We start from the raw sequence: 14,356 nt of genomic DNA on the forward strand, positions 1-14,356 counted from the left end.
AAATACAGCAGGTATTATAATCTACGGTCACGAGCTGTTCATTCAGATTTTAAAATTGGAGAAATAGTTCTCAAGAAGAATTTCTTCTTATCTAACAAAGCGAAACACTTCAATGCAAAGTTAGCTGATACGTACTCACCCGCTAAAGTCATCGCAAAGCGTGGAACCCACTGCTACGAGCTTGAAGATTTGTCAGGAAATCGGCTGGGAGTATTCCGTTCAGCAGATCTGCAACGTAAATAGGACACTGGTTGTAAAGCTATGTCGGTGTATCCTCCCTGCAGGTGCACATAAACGAAACAAAATTAAACACTCCTAGAGGCACACAATCAAACTCCAACGTCGAGATGTCAGCCAGCTGTTTCCTCCGTTGTCGAGATACGAGAACTCATAAACTAGCAAACGTAATTATAGATCGCAGAAAAAAAAAAGATTCACTAGTAAACACTGTAGAAATTCCAGCTATGTCGGCGCACTATACTTTGGAGTGCGCATAAACAAATCAAAATAAAAAAAAAAACTCTTCGAGGCACACTATCAAACTCCAACGTCGAGATGTCGGTTCACTGTTTCCTCCGTTGTCGAGAACATAAACGCATACACGAGCAAGTACTTCCATAGATTGCTCGAAGGTCTAAACCAAAGCAAAACACTATATGATCCAGCTATGACGGTGTGCCGTACTTCTACGGTACACATAAACCAACTATTAAGCAAACACTCTATGAGGTATATAACTCCAACGTCGAGATGTCACAAAGTTGTTGCCTCCGTTGTCGAGAAATCAGATTCCAGACTCAGACTAAGGTCAGGATAGACCTTGAAAAATTGTACATACAGCTGTACATAGAACACTAACACAGTATGGATTCGGTAGAGAGATCATTCGATAATCAATACAGACACATAAATTCACTTTCGGTTTCGTTGAAATTGGTAAATAACGTTGTACATATTATTAAGATAAGGCATGGTTATAGGATACCACTGAATTAATAATCAAATTTCACTGCATTTTCTTGTAAATTATTAGAATTTAGACACTTACTTCATTGTATAGAAATAATTTTTCAGCTTCCAATGCCATTTTTTCATCCTTCCAAATTCACTAAAATAAATACAAATACACACAAAGAAAATTTAGGCCCAACATTTTCAAAAAATACAGCTCAGTCCATGACCTTTTTCGAAGCCATTCCATAATACACTAAAGCCACATAAATTTTCACGTTCACTTTTCGTATGCAAGCCCACCCAATTCACATTTCACTTACTATTTCACGCGATTTTCGGAACATTCACGACGGACTTCAACACGCCATATTGGCTCGCGACGTAGAACTGACTGACAGCATAAAGTTAGTTCGGACATTGTAGGAGAGATGAGATTATAGTGGTGAAGCTGGCATTAAAGATACTACCGTCGCGGTTAGATTACCGGATCATTACTAAGAATTTGTACATGGGGGAAAGCGTAGGAGTAATTTATGGACGTCTCGTAGTAAATTTTTCGGATGGTTATCTGAAAGTAGAAGCAATAGTCTTCAGTTGCAGTGCGATCGTCGCGATATTCGGTCGAGTAGAAACTTGACATCGAAGTTATAATTCGGTATTCGGTTTAGTGCTTTATGCTCAGATTGATATCTGAGTAGGCCGTTGAAGGCGAAGAAAGGAATCAGTGGGGATAATGAAAATGGAGAAGGGGTGATGATCCGCAAAAAAGGAAAGAGTGGAAGAGTTCCGTGAATATTTGAAGATCAAGATGGAGTAGAAAATTTCAATAAGCCGAAGATATAAATATAGAAATTAAAAAGTAAAAGTGTTTATAGTGGAATCGTTTGTAGTAATTGTTTAGTGTTTTGCTCAAAAAAAAAAATAGTTATCGTTGAAATTGGAATCATTATCACGTTCAAGGAATTGCATGCATTGAAGCCTTTGGATTACGCAGATGAAATACTTGTGGAGATAAGGTAAGATGGAAGACATCTTGAATTTGATCGGTTCTATAATTTATTATTTTTGTATATATCCTATATTTTCGCATGAACCTTAAATAAAACAATTGAATTTTGCCCAAGAACTGCAGAAAAAAAAATATATTTTCTGCGTAAATATATTTTTTTTTTTTGGTCGGAATGGGTGTAGTGTAACGTTGTTACATAGTTGTAACCGTTTTCTTTATTTTCGATTGGTTCACTTTTCGTCTCGAAAAGTTGAGTGAAATCGTTTTTATAGTCGCAAGCAATAAGATTGAATTAACCCTTTTGCATCGGTAGCGCCTCCAGTGGTCGGTTTTAGAATCACTCCAAAACCTCTTTCAGGCGCAATTTTAAGTCACTCGCCGTTTTTCTTAAAAACTGATGAGTAGACGAGAGAAATTTGACCAACCTTTTATGTTTAAATTGCGTAAGAATTATAAAAGAAAAAGAAACGCCAATCAATAGTTCCTTTCCGAGTTGAACGACTTACAAAGAGGACGTTGTCCCTAAGCAGTGGAAGTTTTGTATAGAAGTGTTAGAAAATCGTTCAACCACGTTATAGTGAGTTTAAATAGTCGAGTGATTGTTCTTTAAATGTTTTATAGAATGTTTTAAAACTAATTACAGCTATCGGAGAAATATATAAAAATTCAGTGGAATAGCTATTAGGCCCATGTGTATGGAAACACGAATTTCCATTGTGAGTTGTTTTGTACTAGTTGTTTGTAGAACGTGGTTTAATGTTGCAATTTTTTGTTATAGTCCTTTGTTAGAATCTGTGACTTAGATAATTAACAAATTTAAGAAGTGGCTGCTCGAGGCTCAGGTAAGGCTGAAAAAAACATTTGTCGAATGCTGGCAAAAGTCGTTATTTCTAGTGATTGTGATTTTAATGGACATGTGTGTGGTTTTCGTCTTTTCTTTCGTGAAGGAACTTAAATCCTTCACGCGAAGGTGTTTCTGCCGGGTCTAGAACCGGACAGTAGGTCGCCAGAGGATTCGAACGCTCCGGATTCTTTTAGCGGATCCAGAAGCTTGGCGGTTTGTAGGCTATAGGCCTCATCGTCCGGCCAGTGATACGCCAGTGCACCTACGGGCCAGGGAGAACCCCCACGACTCCCGGGAATTGTCACCAGCAGCCAATTACTGGACAAATTCCCTAAACTCAATTGGCCTCGAGTAAGCTGGCGAATCGAGCCATCATCAACTGCTCGAATCGCATTGCAGGGCAGATCGGCATCAGCGCAGCCGAGACCCAATCCAGCTGACAGCATAGGTTGGATTCGTGCGTACCACACCACTACCATCACGACTATTGCCACATCAACCACCACTACTACCGTCACCATCGAGGATCTGTACCACCATCATCACGACCGCCGTTGGATCGCCTGAGCTCGAGCCGGAGCCGCACATACACAAGGTTAGATCCACCCTTTTCTTCTATGTATTTTCTGCTAAAAATAGAACGGTTAGAGTAGAGTCAGTCTGGAAATTGTTTATGTACCAGCTGGCAAGGGACAAAACGAAGCACGGCCGTGCGTTTGAAAACTAATAGTAGGAGTATAGGAGTTGTTGTTATGATCCATACAGTCACAACTAAATAGCGGTCTCGGAGTTGTTTTTTGATGAGGAAGGAGAAATTGATTGGTTCGGGGTTGGATTAGCTTTCCGAGTTATATCGGACGAAATAAGGTTGTTTGAGTTTCAGTTATTGCGTTTGAATTGGGTCGGTTCGGTCAGGAATTTCGAGACTTTGAAGGACTCGCCCTGAGTCTCGCCGGGAATAGAACTTGCTGCTTCACATGCAAGCGACTTCGTCGGCTTGCTTGGCGCTTAAGTGAAGCCAGTTAATCGAAATCCAGGATCGGTTCCAACACCAAAATTCGAACTGTTACAAAGAAATTGAAGCCGTTGGCAGGAAACTGGGAGAGATTTTCACCAACGCGAACACTAAGTGGGTCTTTAATCCTCCTTCCGCGCCGCACTTCGGGGGATCGTGGGAGCGCCTTGTGCGGTCAGTCAAAGTGGCAATGGGATCGCTTTGCTCTGAACGGACCCCAGATGAAGAAACGCTGGCAACCGTCATCGCTGAAGCTGAAGGTGTTGTGAATTCCAGGCCGCTAACGTTCATCCCGCTTGATGATGTGGCCCAAGAAGCTCTGACGCCAAACCACTTCGTTCTAATGAGCTCGGATGGTGTCATGCAACCCCCAAAGATGTTAGCGGAACCGGTGAAGGTGACGCGTTCGAATTGGACCATGAATCGACAGCTCGTCGATCAGTTCTGGAGACGCTGGATCAGAGAATATCTCCCAACGATTGCCAAGCGAACCAAATGGTTCAATGAATCTGAGGCAGTGAAGGTCAACGATTTGGTGATGATAGTGAACGAGAACCAGCGAAACGGATGGACCAGGGGACGAGTCTTGTCGGTAGTAAAGGGCCGAGATGGCCGTATTCGCCAGGCGATGGTACAGACTACATGCGGAGTATTCCGACGACCCGTATCAAAGTTAGCAGTACTGCAGGTGCAAGATAGGAGTAACGCAGAGTCATCAGCGGAACCGGAAGTGCGTTACGGGCTGGGGGATGTTGCCGACACTGGCAGCACTGATTATTCAAATACTGATCCTGTTCGCGATACCCCCCAATCGGATTCTGCACACACCAACTGACATCCATCAAAGTATCTCGGGTCATGTAGCGAATGACATTAGGTAGGCCGAAGTGTAAAACCACAAGTCATGTGCGAACATACGGTGTGAATTATCCTCTCTATTTCTTTAATTTACTATTATTATTCAATTACCACCTTTGGGATTGTGCACAAGTGCGAAACGAATTTATAATTTCTTCATTGTAAGTTAAACGAGAATTTATTAGCGAAATCGAGCCTACAAAATGAATTAACTTTATATAGGTTAGCGACACCCATAGGTCCGAATAGATCCCTTCAATCGTGATTGCGATATCACTATTCTGAACTGTAAGTTATCAATTAATACTCTGTTACAATTTATTACTATAGAATTATTCTATAGGTATCTGAAGAGCCTCGGAAGACCAGCGTAAGCTAGAAATTGTTGGGTTAGACCGAAACTAAGAAGACCAGATTGTAAGTGGTAGCATTCAGTTTTCTTTAAAATTTTGCGCCTAATAAATCTTTTCCGTAGCTTTAAGAATTCGGCAAACTGAACTACAGTGCGATTCTCTATCGAGGTCCGAAATTCTACCCAACAGAGATCCTCCTAAAAATTCTCCAGAGTTCCTTTGAGGTTTCCTTCATAGTTCGTTCAGGAATTCCTCTGGAGTTTCTCTAGAAAATATTCCGTAGCTCGTACAGCAAATCGTTTGGAGTTCCTCCAGGTATAGCTTTAGAGGCTCTCCAAAAATACCTTCAGAGCTCCTCATAGAATTTCAACGGAGTTCCTCCAGGAATTGGAGCTTCACCGGCAGTTCCTACGGTTTTCCGCCATACCTCCTCCAGTAATTTTTGTTTCTCCATGAATCCTTATAAGTTCCTCCAGTAATTCCTCGGAAATCCTCCGGAAATCTGCTCTGAATTCTTCTGGAGTGATTTCAAGAATTCTCATAGATTTCCTTCGAGAAATTCTACAGTGTTTCTCCGGGAAATCTCCCAGATTTCCTTTGCGAATTGTTGGCCTACCCTATTAGGCCAGCGCGCACGTCTATCACTGTGGTCTCTTTAATGCTTGCAATCCTGCATGCAAGACTGGGGCTGTAATGGTATGACAGAGGAGTGACAGGTATGCGACCTGTCAACGGGTGAGTTAACAAAGAAAAAGAAGTATTAACTGAACTATGTAGAGTTGCATATATAATAAGGTAGAGTTGCATATAGCATAAGGTAATAATATTAGAATAGACTTAAAACTAGTGAAATAATCATTGAAATCAAACTCAAATCTAGTGGACGAAACTTCTACATATCTACAGCCAGAATCGGTAAAAAAAATTAAATTTACGATGAAATTAGATCAAAAACATTATGCTTACATACCAGGTAACCTAAATTGTGCCTCGTTGCCCCACTTCAATATAACAAGAAGGACAGTTTCCTACTACCAAAACCGGTAAGGACTAAATTAAACGAACATCTTCGAAACATATCAAACATATAATATTGTAATTACTAGGATTACCGCTAAGCTTGCTCTGGTCGGACACAATATTACACAAAAAGAACAAAACGTAAGTTCACAAACCTATCTTGGCGTACGTACCATACGACCTAAACTTATTTTTAAGAAATTCAAATGATGCTAAAATGAAAAAATTATATTCTCCTTCTGAAACAACAGTTGGATCGTGCGTATTTATTTCGCTTCCAGCGTAGAATAATAATTTTGGAAATTCCCGTTGGATTTAAACTGGAATATCTCACGAGATTCTCCTAAAATTCCTCCAAATTACTTTCAGATCCGTTCTTGAATCCCTTCGGAGTGTCTCCAGGAATTCCTTTCTTCCAAAAATTTGTCCGGTGTTCCTCCAGATCCGGATTTCGTCCAGCAATTCCTCGGAAGTCCTCCAGAGTTGCACCGAGAATGCTCCGAAATGTTTCCATTTATTTCTGGAGTTCCTGCAGCAATAGGGCGATATTCAAAACTGAAAAGGCAATAGATGGCTCTTTTTCAGTGGTAGTAAAAATGAAATCCTGAAGCAAAGAAAGCACCACGGAAGATGAACTAAACACAAAGTTATGTATTCACTTTACATTTGTTTTCTAATCACTACTTTTTTGATCCAGTCTCCTAATTGCAAGTAATTTTCGTTTTTCATTATTTTCCATACGTTTTGACAGTTCTCCGACTACCATTCTTCAATGCGCTTGTGTTGAAAGTTTGAGAATCTAGCGTAACGCGATCAGTGGGAGGAATACAAACAACAGTGGCGTCGCTCGGTGGCCAGTGAAAGAAACTGAATGTTTGAAAGGTTGTTGCCTGTACTTTTTGCCGCTGGTGCCAACTGTTAGCGTTTAAGAACGAAATAAACAGTCGTTACCCTATTCCTCGGTAGTTCCTTTGGAGCTCCTCGAGGAATTGCTTCCTATTTCGTCCATAGTTTCTCCAGAAATTTATCCGGAGTTCCTTAAGAAATTACCTTAGAGTCCCTCCGGAGTTATTCTAAGAATCGCTCCGGAGTTGTTCTAGGATTTTTCACAGATATTCTCCAGTACTTTTTCCAGAGTTCCTCTGAAAAGTTTGTCGGAGATCCACCGGTAATTCATTCAAATTTTTTTCATGGGCCCTCCAGCAATCCCTTGGGAGTTGCTGGGCTCGGAATTCTTCCGGGGTTCTTTCAGGAGTTTCTCTGATAATTTCTTCAGACTTGCTTTAAGAAATACTCCCGATTTCCTTTGGGAAATCCTCCAGCGTTGATCTGGGAATTCCTCCGCTATTTCTTAAGGAATTCCGTCGCAATTCTTCTATGCATTCCTTCGGAGCTCCTGAAACGTTAATCGATGGAATCTCTAGGTTTACCGTGGTGGAATTTTTGTATGGGTCTCTACGATTGTTTAAAGGTAACCACCTGGAGGAATCCTAAGTGGAATTGTTGAAGGAATTGGTGAATTCTGAAATATACTGGAGAAAATAACTACAGACATTACAGTTCAAATCTCTATAAATCCGAAAAAAATCCCTAGAGCAAATTCTGGAAGAATTTCTCAAAGGATGAAATGAATTCAATGAAACTTTTGGTGAAATCTCTGAACAAATTCTTGAAGACATACCAGTACGAATTATTGGAGAAATTTCTGACACAAACCTTAAAGAAGTCACTAGATCAATCTCGTCAAAAATACATGAAGGAATATCTGTCTGAAACTCTGGCGTAATTCCTGTAAGATTTCTGAAGAAATCATGGGAAGCAACAAACCCAAGCAATCTTTTGAGACATTTCTTAAGTAATTAAGCATTCATAAAGGAATTTCAGGAAGACACTTTACAAGTATTGTTGGAAACATTTCTGGAGGATCCTGGAATAAATTCTGGATGAATGTTTTGAAGAAATATTAAAGTTATTCACAGAGGAATTTCTGTAGTATATTCTGGAGAATGAATGGAAATATTCCTTTTAAAATACAGGTTTATTTACCACTTTGGATTTTTCTCCCTGAAACAGGAACAAACAGAAATGATATTCCATCACTGCTGTTTTTGAAACAAAATTTATTCCTATGGAAAACTTGGTAGTCCTCCACTTCCTAAGTGAAGATGCAAAAGTTAAGAATGATTCAATAAGGAAGGGGGCTTTCCGGTTATTGCTCCGGGAATTTCTGCAGGAATTCTTCCAAGGTTCCACCACGAATTTCTATGAGAATACATCTGAAGATTTCTCAACGAAGTCCTCCTACAGAAATCTCCAGGAGCTCATCCAGCCATTCTACCGAATTTCATCCGATGTATCTTACAGTATTTCCGCCAGGAATTTCATTTTGGATTCCCTCTAGGAAATCCTCCGCGGATTTCTTTCAGCATTTCCTCCGGGTGTTTCTTTAAGGATTTCCTCCAGAAAATCCAACGGGTATTTCCATCAGAAACTTCTACATAGATTTCGTCCAGAAATACCTCCGGAGATATCCTCCAGATGAATTATCTGGACTTTTTTTAGGATTTCTACCAGAAATTCCTCCGTGGATTTTCTCTAGGAATTTCTACGGGGATTTTCTCGAGGAATCCCTTCGGGGGTTTCCTAGAGAAATTCTTCCGAAAATTTCATCCAAGAATTTCTCTTGAGATTTCCACCACGAACTCCTTCGTGGATTTCCTCCAAGTATTTCTCGGAATTTCCTCCAGCAAACACTTAGGGGATTCGCTCCAAGAACTCTTCCAGAGACTTTTTTCAGGAACTCCTCCGGGGATTTTATCCAGAAACTTCAAAAGATTTCCTAGAATTCCTCCGGAAATTTCGTTCAGAAATTCAGTGAGAAATTCCTGCGAAGATTTTCTCCGTAGATTTTCTTCTGGAATTCCTCCGGGTAATACCTCCAGGAATTCCTCAGGGGTTTTCCAATAGCAATTTTTGCGAGGATTTCGTCTAGAAATTCTTCCAGGCATTCCTCAAGGAATTGCTCGAAGATATGCCTCCAGAAGCCCCTCCAGGGATTTCCTGCAGAAACTCCTCCAGGGATTTCGTCTAGGAATTTCTCCAGAAATGCTTTTGACGTTACTGGAAGAGTCACGGTAGACACAACAAGGTAGGCTATTCCCACGTGTAAACAACGGTTTTCAATCAAAAAATGTGTCGTCATTCCTATCGTCAAGCATGCGGTTTACAGGATAGTAAAGCAAGTGTTGGTTTGTTGGCTATGCCTACTTGATTTCTTGATTTACGATTGGGAATCATCTTCATATTCTTTGGTTACTAGGATGCCACTAAGTGTTATCAGAATGCTCCTGTAAGCATAGGGTTGTAATAATGCGGATTCAGTACCAGTTTCTTCAGGAATTCTTCCAGAATCAATGCTATTTGAGCCTTTTATTATTAAGACTGTTCATTTTTTAATGCCTTAAGAAAAGAAAAAGAGGTTTTGTGCGTTTTTGAGAAAGATTTCAATAAGAAATCACTCAAAGGGATATTTCTCTCTTTCAAAATTTGTAGTTAAAAATAAAATTAATAAATCTTTTAGAATTTTTGCTGAGAATTCATACGGAGCTCCACCGAAAACTCCTCCGGATTTCCTCCATTTTCCACTGCTGACAAATCCCCGGTGGAGCTCCAGAGGACCTTCGGAGGAATTGCTAGAGAAACTCCAATGGAATGTATTGAGGAATTCCTGGAGTAACTTTTGAATATTTCCCGGGAGAAGCCTGAAAAAATTCTCAGAGAAACTCCAGGGAAAATTCTCAGAGAACCCTGAAAGAATTTCTGGATAAACTCCGAAGGAGTTCCTAGAGGAACTCCGAAGGAAATACTGGAGGAACTCCAGATGAATTGCTGGAGGAACCATGAAGAAAATCTGAGAGAATTACGGTAGGGCTCCCAAAGAACTATGAAGTAATTCCTGGAAGATATTCGGAAAAAATTCTAGAAAAACTCTGGAGGAATCTGTAGAGGAGCTTCGGAGTCGTCCTGTAAGAACTCCAAGGTAATTGCTTAAGGAACTCCGGTGAAATTCCTGGAGGAATTTCTGGAAGAATGAAATTCCAGGAGGAATACTTAAGAAACTCTGGAGGAATTCTAGAAGAAACTCTTGAGAAATGCACGGAGAAACTCTGGAGGATTTCTCGAAGAAAGTCCAGGAAATGTTCGGAGTAATTCCAGAAGAATTTCTAGTGGAACTCCAGAGGATTTCTGAGGAATTACTGAAGAGACTCTAAAGAACTCCAGGAGAAACTCCGAACTTTGGCGGAAATCCTAAAAAATTCCCGGTGGAAAACCAATGGAATTTTCGGAGGAAATCTGAAAGAACTACTGGAGGAACTCCGAAGAAATTCCATTAGGAACTCTGAAAAAATACTTGGACTTGGAGACTTGGAGGAAGAGCGAAATATTTTCTAGAAAAACTTCGAAGAAATTCCTGAAGGAACTATGGATGAAATCCCGTAGGAACTCTGGAGAAGTTTCTGGAGAATCTCCAAGGAATTCATGGAAGAATTCCGAGGAATTTCTGGAAGAACTCCAAAAGAATTCCTGAAGGATCCATAGAGGAATTCCCAGCAACAATTTTGAAAGAATTCTTGAAGAAATTTCTAGAACCGAAAGAATTCCTGGAGAAATTAGGAAGGAAATCCTGGAGGAACTCTGAAGAGGAGGAATGCCTGGAGTAAGGATGTTACTCTGAAGGAATTCCTGATGGAGCTCTAGAGGATTTCCAGGAGAAAATCTGGAGGAATGCCCTAAGCAAGGAGTTCTCGAAGGAACTCTGAACAAATTTCTGCAGGAACTCTTAAATAATTCCTGGAGGTACTCCGAATTGTTGGAGGAACTTCGGAAGAATTGCTGGAGGATCTGCTGAGAAATCATGAGGGAAATCCGGAAAAATTCCAGAAGGGATTTCTGAAAGAACTAAGGAATAATTCCAAAAGGAGCTATAAAGGAAATCCAAAGGAATTCCCTGTGGAGCTCTGAAGGAACTCCGGAGGATGTTCTGGTTAACATTCAGAGGAATTTCTGAAAAAAACTCCAGAGGAATTTCTGGAACAACTCAGGAGGAATTACTGGTTAATCTACGAAGGAATTTTCGGAGGAACTCTGAACAAATTGCTAGAGAATAGTCAAAAAGAATCCTGTAGGAACGGGAAAAATTTCCGGTAAAAATCTGGAAGTAGTTCCGAAGAATTGCTGGTTGAAATCCAAAGAATTGCCGAAGGAAATCTGGAAAAATTTCTGGAAGGACTTAAAATTCTGGAGGGACTCCGGAAGAATTTCACGAGGAACTCTGGAGGAATTCCCAGAGGAAGTTAAGAGGAATTCCCTGAGAAACTATTGAGACGTTTCCTGAGAAACTCTGAAGGAATTCTCGGAGGGAATGTAGGGAATTTTTTGAAGTAGCTCCAGAAGAATTTCTAGTGGAACTCCGGAGCATATCCGAGGAATCATTTGAGGAACTCTGGAAAATTCCTGGAAAATTTCCGAAAAAACAGGAGGAAAAAACTATGGAGGAAATGTGAAGGAATTCCTAGTGGAGCTAAAAACAAATCACGAAAACCAGCTTGACCCTAGTATCTTAGTGTAATACGACATGTTACGTAAAACAGAATACCATGGGGTGCATTCTATATTGACACCAAACTATATTGACGAAAATGTACTCCACGAGCTCCTTCAATCTGCATCTACTTCTTTCTGGTGTTACGTCCCAACTGGGACAAAGCCTGCTTCTACAGTTTTTAACTGAGAGCTTTCTATGCCAATTGACCATTTTTGCATGTATATATCGCGTGGCAGGTACGAAGATACTCTATGCCCTGGGATGTCGAGAAAATTTCCAACCCGAAAAGATCCTCGACCGGTGGGATTCGAACCCACGACCCTCAACTTGGTCTTCCTGAATAGCTGCGCGTTTACCGCTACGGCTATCTGGGCCCCAATTTGCATCTGCATCATATCAAGTCTCATTTGAGGCGTGAAGTGTCATATAACCCTACAAATTTCACTCTGATTACCCTACACACTCGAAAAGGTGAAGTGCAAAGTGTTATCCTCCTCTCCGAAAAAAAAAATCAATTGAATTTTATTAAAACTTTGATATCGACATTTCAATTACGAATAATCACTCACCATAGAGAGAAAGGGATGCCCGCTGGTTCCCAATTTGTGACCCCTGAACGTCACCGCCGAATCCTTCAATAGCGGGATAAGTGGATAACGATGCATCGCGATGAACGACTCCTACCAGGCACCCAAACATCGATCTGAATCCCGTGACTGTGGACGGTGGCCTGGAGTGAGACTGTTGAAAGCGGCTCATGTTAATCCCGTGGCCATTCACGCGGCTGTAGGCCGGATTTTGTCACGCAACCTATTATTACTATACTCATCGAGATGATGCGCCCTCTTCTGCCCTCTGTATGCTGTGCCCACCGAGTTGTCGTGTGAATTAGGCTTTTGTTCGGTGAACTCTCGACGGTCGCTACACAATGTTCCGCATCGAATTATTTTTTTTTCTCTCGATTTTCGGGTGGGGAGACCTGTTAGGACAATACCGTTGACGTACTCGTCCACTTGGGTGTCCAATTTTGGAAGCCAATCGTAAAGGCATTCGAGCGCGGTCTTCTTCGAACAAATCAGGGGGATTCCTGGGAGCTGTTTTCGTCTAGGGTTGCCATATTAAATTCAATACTCAAAATTATGTTGGTGCGGTTGTGATGAATGAGAGCGAAATCTTTTGGCTTTGCAGTCTTATGTTAGAATAGGGTTATTTGCTCTCACCGGAAAGAGTACATGTTTTCAATTTTGTAAAAGAGTACAAAAGAGTACACTTCGCCTACCCTCAAAAATTAAAAATGCAATTTTAGATTGTCCTTATATTCATGTATGGCCATTTTTTTTAAATTCTAAGGTCGTTGGTTTCATTAAACCTAATGACAACCAATATATAAATTTCGAAAATAAAAGAATGGAAATGACGACCTATCTTCTCTTAACTAATGCAAACAATTCATAATATTAATCACTGCCACATTCCCTATATTTGAATCACACTATTCTTAATATTTCATTATAGATTTCACAAAAAGGTTATTTTTGATTAAATTCTCCGATTCTATAATATGCTTGCTTACTATTATTAAATATTGACTCTGATTGAATCGATTCCTTCAATCATTTTGTTATCATTTATAATAAAATGCATATATTACAAAAAATTGTTCGAGTTTTTGTAATAATTTTGTCTTTCAAATAACGTTGGCTCAGAAAAACTTTTTAATGTGTTTAGCAGGAGCTCAAGCATAAGTCTTTAATTAAAGTTTAACTAAGGACTCGTTAAAACGTTATGAAAGATAGATTGGCTTCTATAGCTCAGAATTAAGCCCCACTATATCCACGTTTTTTTTTTCGATGAATGTCTCGCAAAAACTACATTTTTAGAAAAAGTGCTTAAACTAAAACTGTTACAAGTCGGCTTCGATTTCAAATTCAAAATCACTTGAAAAATGTTTAACTTAAAATCAATAGTATGTTAATTGTTTATTAATAGTATTATCATTAGGTCACTTATTTCTGTGTTTGTGAGATAAATTTGAGCATCAATTCTTTCTACTAATTTTTGAGCTCTTCTTACCATCTCGGTTTTGCCAGTATTTAGCAAAAATCTGTGGAGGTTTATCAAGTTAAAAATTTGTTCGGTAATTGTCGATCAATATTTGGAAAAGAGTACACTGGACCTCTTTTAGCAAAAAATAATAGTACATAAATTTTAAAGGCAAAAAAGAGTACATGTACTCTAAAAAGAGTACGTCTGGTAACCCTATGTTAGAAGAACAAGCGATTTAATTTTGTTCGACTTACAGAAGCTTCTCTTCCAGTAGCTGGAAAGCTTTCCTTGCAGAGGCTGGAAAAGAGAAGCTTTTCTTCCAGAAGCTTGAAAGCTTTTCTTCCAGAAGTTGGGAAGTTTCTCTTTCAAAAGCTGGAAAGATTCTCTTCCAGAACTTAGAAAGCTTCTCTTTCAGAAGCTGGAAAGTTTCTCTTCCAAAAGCTGGGAAACTTCTCTTCCAGAAGCTGGCAAGCTTCTCTTCTTGAAACTGGAAAAGCTTGGCTCCCAGAATCAGGAAAGCTTGTTTTCTAGAAGCTGTAAAACTTTTCTCCCAGGAACTGAAAAGTTTATCTTACAGAAACTGCAGAATTTCTCTTAAAGAAGCTGGAAAGCTCCAATTTCAGAAGCTGGATGCTTCTCTTCCAGAAGCTGG

At 40.0% G+C, this 14,356-nt stretch overlaps 1 long non-coding RNA gene across 1 annotated transcript; it reads left to right on the plus strand.

The window, feature by feature from the left end:
* The first annotated feature begins 4,717 nt into the window (after positions 1–4,717).
* On the plus strand, positions 4,718–5,130 carry LOC110674486. Its single transcript, XR_002498906.1, has 3 exons — positions 4,718–4,841; positions 4,903–4,968; positions 5,024–5,130. It is a non-coding gene; the product is annotated as an uncharacterized LOC110674486 (long non-coding RNA).
* Positions 5,131–14,356: the final 9,226 nt, after the last annotated feature.

This window comes from Aedes aegypti, chromosome 1, assembly GCF_002204515.2.
Source record: "Aedes aegypti strain LVP_AGWG chromosome 1, AaegL5.0 Primary Assembly, whole genome shotgun sequence".
Taxonomy (NCBI): Eukaryota; Metazoa; Arthropoda; class Insecta; order Diptera; family Culicidae; genus Aedes; species Aedes aegypti.